Here is a 9,630-nt window from a genome sequence, read left to right as displayed (position 1 = left end):
CTCACATACTTTATTTACTTTCTGCCGGTTTGCTGTTGGGTGAAGAGATAGCCTGAATAGCTTTCAGCATTTTATGAAGTTAGTGCCTCTTTTTACGTGTGTACAGTATAATACATACATGTGGGATTCTTGTAGAATATACACACTTTTTGTGTGTGTGTGGCATGTATATTGTATATATAATTCACACTTTTATCTGAAGCTTGGCTTGCGGTTAAAATACATACATGCACACACCTCATCACCTGGAGTTTTTCATAAGGAAATTAAGAACATAGTAGACTGATTCATTTCTGATCCCTTGGCTTATTAAGTGTGTTGGAGTTACCATAGAAACATGGAGACACAGGCTCACACCACTCAGACTCCCAGGATATCTTGGGTGCTCAGAGTATTTGTAACTTGAGACCAATTCATAAAATTGCTAGGGTGGAAACGGGACCAGTTTTGTCTGCCAGGTCATAGTGACGTGTATTAGTCCATCAGGACAATGCTGTGTTCTAATTCCCAAATTGAAAAAAAAAAAAAAAAAAAGATGATCAGAAAGCTAGGAATTGGAAAGTCCTAAGGTTAACAATAGGACTGCTGGATAAAACATCCTTTTTTAAAAATTCTGCAGATGTATTTATTAAATCAATTGAAGAGATATGTAGCCACTAAGAATCCATCCTCACTTTCTAATTCTAACTTGCTTTAATACCACATTGACTCATTCATATCTGTTACCACTTGTCTTGACAACCTTGCATTGCTCTGTTGAAAGATACTTCTGGAACACATTGCGAGTTCCCAGATATTTTTTCTATGAGTTAAATATTTTTTGGGCAAACAAGGCACCAGCAAGCAGCAGCATTTCTTCTCAAAATTACACTGTAGAAGAAAAAAAAAGTTATTCCTGAATCTGCTTCCTCCAGACAGTCACCTGCATGATGGGCAGGTTCCTCTGTGCTTCGATTACTTCCTAACAAATGATCTAACTTTTTATTCAGTCACCCCCTACATTTTGAGTTCAAGGCCTTCAACATTAAATGATCTCACCTTCAGGAGAGATCACGTTGGTGTACAGAAGAAACCAACACAGCATTGTAAAGCAGTTATCCTCCAACTAAAATAACTATGCTCTATTTAAAGTAATAAAATTTTTAAAAAGAAAAAAAAAAAAAAGTAAAGTAATAAAATTTTTAAAAAGAGAGAGTCCAAGAATTAAAATACTCACTAAAAAAGCTATAAATAGGAGGGATTCTTTTTTAAGAGATTCATACAAGTGAGTGACAATTCCGAAAAGTTCACTGGGGAGGTGGAATTTTGTGTAGAGTAAATTTCCTGCTATAAATAAGATAGAAGTGTTCAAAACATATGAAATAAGACACATCAGTTGTGAAATGATCACATTTTTATTTGTTCTTCAAGCAAAAATCACAAGCCTCGTATTCAAATCAGGAAGTAGAACCACTCAGCAGGGTGACCTCTCTCCACCAAACAGCTAAGGTCGGGTCGTGACTGGAGAAGACAGAGACTAGATCTGGGGGCTGCGCTGGTTCTCCTCTGATGGTTCTCCTCCCTCAGAGGCAGGCAGAGTCTGTGGACCAAGGGGTTGTGTCTGTGTGGTGCTCACTCAGGGCCCATCTGAAGCCTCCCTCTGGGGTCCACGTGCCTTTTTTTCAGAATCTTTCCTCCCTCAGATGGGCACATAGCAGTCATGTGTCACATCTAAGCCAGAAGGGGTTTCAAGGTAGCTGTCGTGAAGGCTGCAGAGAACTTGAACTGCGTGTAAGTGCCCTTCAGAGTGTGGGGCACAGCCTGAAATGGGAAGAGAAGGGGAGCAGGCTTGAGAGTGTCTCCTCAGTCTGGTTCAGAACGTCCCAGAATTTAATTACAACTTGCTTCTCAGTTCCTCAGGGAGGCATATTTGTTCATCAGAAGGATGGGAACATATTTTACGTAAGAGTTATCTTGATTTATGACTAAAATGTTTAGACACACACATTTGAGTTTCCATTTGAACTTTGCCTTGTCCCTTATACATTACATGTGGGCAGACAGCTACCAAAAGCCCGGGCGGGGGGGGGGGGGGGGGCAGGATGAGCTTGAGGCTAGAATTAGGGGGGCCTCTTCCATTGTCATGAGAGAGAGTTAAACAGCTGTGGGTATAAGTCAGGAAACTGTAGGTGTCAAGATAGAACTGGAGAGAGGACCTGTCTGGCATATTCTTTTCTGTTCAAGAGTTGAGAATTTTCCCTGTGGTTGAAGAAAGTGTGTAGGATAGGGTATTTGAAGAGTGATGAAGATTTGAACCGTGTTAAGAAAAGAAGAAGCTTAACTAGGGGGATGGCTTTCTCACCTTTATCATCCCTTAGAAATGTCACAAATATTTTTTCATACCATACATAATCTTTCTAAGTTATCATTTTCAACATTTGCACAGTAGTCCATTTTAAGAATGTGCCATATTACTTTTAACAAGTTTACTCTTTTGGATATTGACTTTGTTTATCATTTTTTTATTACAAAAAATACTCCACTAATCATCACCAGAGATAAGTAGTTAAATATTTCTTAGATATGTTTCCTACAAGGGAAATTTGGGGATCAAAGGATAAAACTTTGAACATGTTGTCAATTTGCCTTCTACAAAATCTGAACCAACTTATCCTCCTATTCTATGCTATTAAGAAAGTGAAAAAAAATGAAAGTATTATTTGCTCAGTCATGCCTGACTCTTTGCAACCCCATGGACTATAGCCCATCAGGCTCCTCTTTCCATAGAATTCTCCAGGCAAAAATACTGGAGTGGGTAGCCATGCCCTTATCCAGGGAATCTTCCTGACCCAGGTATAGAATCCAGGTCTCCTGCATTGCAGGCAGATTTTTTTACCATCTGACTCACCAGGGAGAGTATCAATTTACTACTCCCATCAGCAAAATCAAGTATTTTTCTTTTTACCACATCGTTAGTATCAGCAAATATCTTAGGCAAAATGTTATTCTTAAATTTGATTATTTTAGATTACTAGTAAGGTGAACATTTTTCATATTCTTTAGTCACTTGCAATTCTTTCTTTTTTTTTTTGCACAACTAATTTTCTTTTCAAGTTCTTTTCCATTATAGGCTATCACGAGGTGTTGAATATAGTTCCCTATGCTACACAGTAGGACCTTGTTTATTTTATATACAGTAGTGTAGGGATTTCTTAACTGTTGCAACTTTCTGAGAGCACAAGTTTCAGAAAATAATTCAACATTGTCAGAACCCCTTTTTCCCAGACAAGCATCATTCATTGCTGAACAACTCAGAGGTAATTATAAGCCTCTTGAGAGGGCAAAGTAGAATCTAAGAAATAGTCTCCCCGGTGTTGCAGGAAGGTAGTTGTTAGAGAAAACACTGACTGAAACTGCCTATCCTGGCCAGCCACCACAGTAACAATTTGTGTGAGTTATTTGATGACAAGTGATCCTGGTAAGGAACATGAAACTAACAAGCCACCAACAATGATTAATAGAAGAACTTGGGAAAGTCAAAAGGAGGTACCAATTCATTTCCAAGTGTTAGACAAGAATCCACTCTCAGGGTCCCTCTTCCTGCAATGCAAGGATTCTTGTTAATGCTATTCCTGTAAGACCAGTTGAACCATCTGTTGAGAAGTGGTAGCGAAGATCAGTCACTCTAGGGTTCTGGAGATCAGGCGTCTTGAAAGAGGGATACCTTTCTTTTGTGGGTTTGCCTTTTTGAGGTGGGAAATCCAGATGCCTGACTCCCACTCCAGAAGCCAATAGATCAAATCCTTCCTGCCATGGTTGTTGTATAGCTGATAGAGTCTCTCCAGGGCTTTAAATATTGAGTGAGCAATTTTTTTAAAAAGACTGGGGGACATTCCCTCAGTAATGTAACACTGATCATAGTGTTTCTACTGCTTGGTTAGTCCTGACTTCTAGTTTCCTGGCCCTCAAGGGCTGCCTTGCCTCCTGCCCATTTCCAGGCCTAGTTCGCAATTCTTTCTTAATTAGATTATTTTTTTCTTTAATGGATCACTCCTTTCTCTCATTGATTTGTAATTATTCTTTAAATATGGATTTCTCCATCATATGGGTGACCAAAAATTTGCCCAATTTTTCTTACTATTTGCATTTTGCATTTATACTTAAAACAATTCAGGTTGCAAGATGAAATTTGAGGGAACAAGAAGGCTTCTTGAGACTTATTTTTTCAAAAAGGTAGTGAGAACATAAACTTTTCCCCCCAGATTTTAGGAAATTATGCTCTTCAGGGAAAAAAAAAGCATAGATTCCAAAATTAATCTTTGTGTGCATATTTCTAATTATAAGAGTGCTATTTAAGACACATTTCTTGTCTTCTCCACTTGACGAAGGCAACTGTTGACTGTAAGTCACTTCTGAGAGCCAAAGAAAAAGAGGAGCGTGGCTTCCCAGGCAGACTCTGCCAGCACGTTGGCAATGTATGCTCCCAGTATTCCCCAGGAGAGAAAATGTGCTCTTCAATATGCAGAGAAACCAGATTGTCACAGATGGGCTTTATGTCCAAGAGGAAGCTCGGAAATCTGGATGTTTTTGAGACATGGCCAGAAAAGATGTCACGTGGATATTCTCCCAAATCTCTCTGATCCCCTGTCTAGGCTTCTCTTTTATACATTGTATGTATGTAAGTATACACATATGTGCAGAAAACATAGGAGTTCATCTATTTTGCTAGTCTGTCACTAGAGAGATATTAAATTATGTGTGGAGTCAGATATTAGGAACAAAAATGGGACTTTGTAGGGAACTCTGTTTTAATTCTCCAGTAAGATTTTCAAATGGCCCCTGTCCACCCCTTCACTGACATCAGTAACATTATCCTCCTTTACTTTATAGGATCAAGGAGACTCTTGGGTCCATATATAATAAGCATAATGAAGATAAAAATGATTAGCATACATTGAGCACTTGTTTGTGCTAGGTAGATACAGTGCTAAGTGTATTTATTTTTTTAATCATTATCATAGACTTTTGCTGAGGACATCGTTATTATTCTCAGTTTCTAATGAAGAAAACTGAGAGAAAGGTTAAAAAACATACTCAAATACACATGAGCTACTTCGCTGGAAATAACTGGAAAAAGAACAATCTGGGCTTTAGGGCTATATCATACAGTGGGGGCTTCCCTTGTGGCTCAGACAATAAAGATCTGCCCACAGTAAAGGAGACCCAGATTCAATCCCTCAGTCAGGAAGATCCCCTGGAGAAGGGAATGGCAACCCACTCCAGTATTCTTGCCTAGGAAATCCCATGGACAGAGGAGAATGGTGGGCTACAGTCCAGAGAGTCGCAAAGAGTCGGACACAACTGAAGCGACTTAGTATGCATGCAAAGTGATACAGTATAGTAGAATTTGAGAAGTTTTTACTTTGGGATGAATAAACCTTGACTTTAGAAGAGTATTCTTACATCTTCATAAAAGAATTGACAGACTGTACTTAAGGGCTACATCTCTGGGACTACTGAAAGATAGCAAGAAGTCACAAAATCAGGAAAAGTGTAAGAGAAAAAATTTTTTAATATTTATGGTCTCTATAGTTAATAACAAATGTTACAAGTTCAATAGCAGCCCTTTGGGCTTGGCTGAATGGTTTGTGTGGGAAAGTTTGACAGTAAGAGTTAGCAAAAAGCTGTATTGCTGTCTACAAAGGTGAGGAGAAAAACTATTTCAGTTTCTAAGGCAATCTAAGTGGGAGGAAGTAAGAAATAGAGGAATGAGAAGAGTCAGTGAGATGGGGCAAAACTCCTGTGACAGGATGCCCAAAATGAATTTTAACAACAAGACCATTAAATGTTGATTCAGGAAATGTTTTCAGTGTCATCTCCCCAACTACCCACCCCCTCCGCCCCGCCCAACACATGCACACAACCTACTCCTAACATCCAGAAATTATTTTGTGAGTAGTTTTTTTTTAACCTTTCTCTCTCTCTTTTTCCTTTTGGAGTATGTGAAAAATAGCATCACATCTGTGTTAACAAATTGCATTATGAAAACACATGGAAAAAGTTGTCCATGGCCAGAGACAAATATGAGGATACAAGAGTACCAGTAATTTGAAGAACTCTTGAAAAGGCTTTTTATGAAAAAGTTCTGCAAAGAACTGACTCATTGGAAAAGACCCTGATGCTGGGAAAAATCGAAGGCAGGAGGAGAAGGGGATGACAGAGGATGAGATGGTTGGATGGCATCACTGACTCAATGGATATGAGTTTGAGAAAGCTCCAGGAGTTGGTGATGGACAGGGAAGCCTGGCATACTGCAGTCCATGGGATTGCAAAGTCGGACACGACTGAGTGACTGAACTGAACTGAACTGAAAAGGCTTTGGACTTTCACAGAGTGTGGAATTAGAGTCAGAGCCAATTATGAAGATAATCAAGGACGAAAGTGAAGAAAGATTCCAGGTGACATCTAGGTCACAAGGCATTGAATATTTAGGTGAAGATTTTATTGTTGTTGTGCAGTCACAAAGTCGTGTCCAGCTCTTTGCGACCCCACAGACTGTAACTGACCAGTCTCCTCTATCCATGGAACTCTCCAGACAAGAATACTGGAGTGGGTATTCCCTTCTCTGGGGATCTTTCCAACCTAGAGATCCAACCCAGGTCTCCTGCACTGCAAGAAGACTCGATGATGCTATCAACCATCTCATCCTCCGCTGCCCCGTTCTCCCTCTGCCTTCAGGCTTTCCCAGCATCAGAGAGTCTTTTCCATTGAGTTTCAGCTCTTCACATCAGGTGGTCAGAGTACTGGAGCTTCAGCTTCAGCAACAGACTTTCCAATTTGATTGGGTGATTTGGGTGAAGATTAGGGCAGTGAAAAATGATGGGTACACACAGGTGGTGCTAGTGGTAAAGAACCTGCCTGCCAATGCAGGAGACATAAGAGACACGGGTTCAATCTCTGGGTCTGGAAGATCCCTTGGAAGAGGGCATATCAATCCATTCCAGTATTCTTGCCTGGAGAATCCCACAGACAGAGGAGTCTGGTGCGCTACAGTCCACAGGGTCACAAAGAGTCAGACATGACTGAAGCAACTTAAACACACACACAGTTTGCAATAAAGCAAAACAAATTTATAACCCTCTCTTTGTAGGTAAACAGGAGTGATTTATTTATTTATTTATTTATTTATTTATTTTTAAACTGTACAGCATGTGAGAGCTTAGTTACCCAAGCAGGGATTGAACCCATGCCTCTTGCATTGGAAGCACAGTCTTTAACCACTTAACTGCTGGACCACCAGGGAAGTTGCTACTTTGGAATTCTTTAACAAACTATCTGCTTACAGCACACTTCCAAAACCAGAGTTCTCTATGACAGGGTTTTGAGAAGCCCTCAGGTCTTTCAGCTACTGGCAGGCACCACTGAAAATTGGACCTAGGATCTTATTATAAGACAGTATTGCAGAGGATCCTTGATAGGTCACCTGTGTCAGATTTCTGATAAGAAAATAGTGGGACCCTTGGACCTGGGGACGGGATATTTGGTTGATTGATCTGAAAGTCCCAGGCCAGCCACTTTCTCTTCCTTGTTGGAAGAGAGGTGCTTCCCTCAGGTCTTGCAAAGGTTCACCTGACACAAGAGCCTAAAAGATGTTGCATATCCTTCGTCTTTTGTTCTTGTCTCCATCCAGGTAAATGAGGGTCAAGTACTAATGATTACTGTCTGTATTCCAGAAGGAGATAGGTTTCACACTGAAGGAACTGAGGACCTGGCTAATGTATGCTAGCAAGATCTGAGCTTTTGCAGTTAAGATCTAGGAAGAAATAACCAGAGAATATTTATTTTATGGAGGTAAATGTGAGGGAACGCAAATGTATTAATACATGTGGAGTATCAAATATCTTACTTTAGATGTTCTGGAGGTTTACTTTGTAGCTTTGTATGTAATCCATTTTTATAAATATTGCATGGCTAGTTAAACAAAGCACATCTGTGTGATTTTTGAAACATTTGCTGTATGTCTCCTAATTGAATTTTTTTTTCCTCATGGTATTATTCTAACCATGTGTACTTTAAATTTTTGTGGTCCATCTGACATTGACTGGTTGAGGCATGCTAAACTCTCCTTGAAAAGATATTAGGAACAAATGTGTTTAACATTTACTAACATTTTGATATAAGGCTATTCTCCGCATTTTGACTTTTTTTAATTTAAAAATAAAAATTTTTTTTTTGGTTGCACTGCATGGCATGTGGGATCTTAGTTCCCTGACCAGGCATTGAACCCATACCCCCTGTATTGGAAGCATGGTGTCTTAACCACTGGACCACCAGGGAAGTCCCATGACTTTTAAAACTTCTCATAGATATTTAATATCAACAGAAACTTATTCGTTATGCATTTTTTGCTTTGTTGGTATTTTTTTTAACTAAGAAATCATTTACTTTATTTGCCAATATGTTATCTGTAACTGCATTCTAGACACACATATCATACTTAGCATCATCAAAGAGAATGCTTCTTTGGCCCCTACTCTTTTTTTTTTTCTTTTTAATTTTTGTTTTTATTGAAGGATAATTGCTTTATAGAATTTTGTTGTTTTCTGTCAAACCTCAACATGAATCAGCCATAGGTATACATGTATCCCCTCCCTTTTGAACCTCCCTCCCATCTCCCTCCCCATCCCACCCCTCTAGGTTGATACAGAGCCCCTGTTTGAGTTTCCTGAGCCAGACAGCAAATTCCTGTTGGCTATCTATTTTACATATGGTAATATAAGTTTCCATGTTACTCTTTCCATACATCTCACCCTCTCCTCCCCTCTCCCCATGTCCATAAGTCTATTCTCTATGTCTGCTTCTCCATTGCTGCCCTGTAAATAAGTTGTTCAGTACCATTCTTCTAGATTCCATATATATGTGTTAAAATATGGTATTTATGTGATATTTATATGATATTACTCTTTCTGACTCACTTCACTCTGTATAATAGGTTCTACGTTCATCCACCTCATCAGAACTGACTCTATTCCTTTTTATGGCTGAGTAATATTCCATTGTGTATATGTACCACAACTTCTTTATCCATTCATCTGTCGATGGACATCTAGGTTGCTTCCATGTTCTGGCTGTTGTAAATAGTGCTGCAATGAACAATGGAATACATGTGTCTTTTTCAATTTTGGTTTCCTCAGGGCATATGGCTAGAAGTGGGATTGCTGGGTCATATGGTGGTTTTATTCCTAGTTTTTTAAGAAATCTCCATACGGTCTTCCATAGGCTGTAGTAATTTACATTCCCACCAACAATGCAAGAGTGTTCCCTTTTTTCCACACCCTCTCCAGCATTTGTTGTTTGTAGACTTTTTGATGATGGCCATTCTGACCAGTGTGAGGTGATATCTCACTGTAGTTTTGATTCATATTTCTCTAATAATGAACAGTATTGAGCATCTTTTCATGTGTTTGTTAGCCATCTCTCTGTCTTCTTTGGAGACATGTCTGTTTAAGTCTTTTTCCCATTTTTTGATTGGGTTGTTTGTCTTTCTGGCTTTGAGTTGTATGAGCTACTTGTATATTTTGGAAATTAATCCTTTGTCAGTTGTTTCATTTGCTATTATTTTCTCCCATTCTGAGGGTTGTCTTTTCACCT

The sequence above is a fragment of the Cervus elaphus genome, chromosome 18 (assembly GCF_910594005.1).
Source record: "Cervus elaphus chromosome 18, mCerEla1.1, whole genome shotgun sequence".
NCBI classification, from domain to species: Eukaryota; Metazoa; Chordata; class Mammalia; order Artiodactyla; family Cervidae; genus Cervus; species Cervus elaphus.
The sequence above is the reverse complement of the archived record's forward strand: the minus strand, read 5'-3'. Positions refer to the sequence as shown.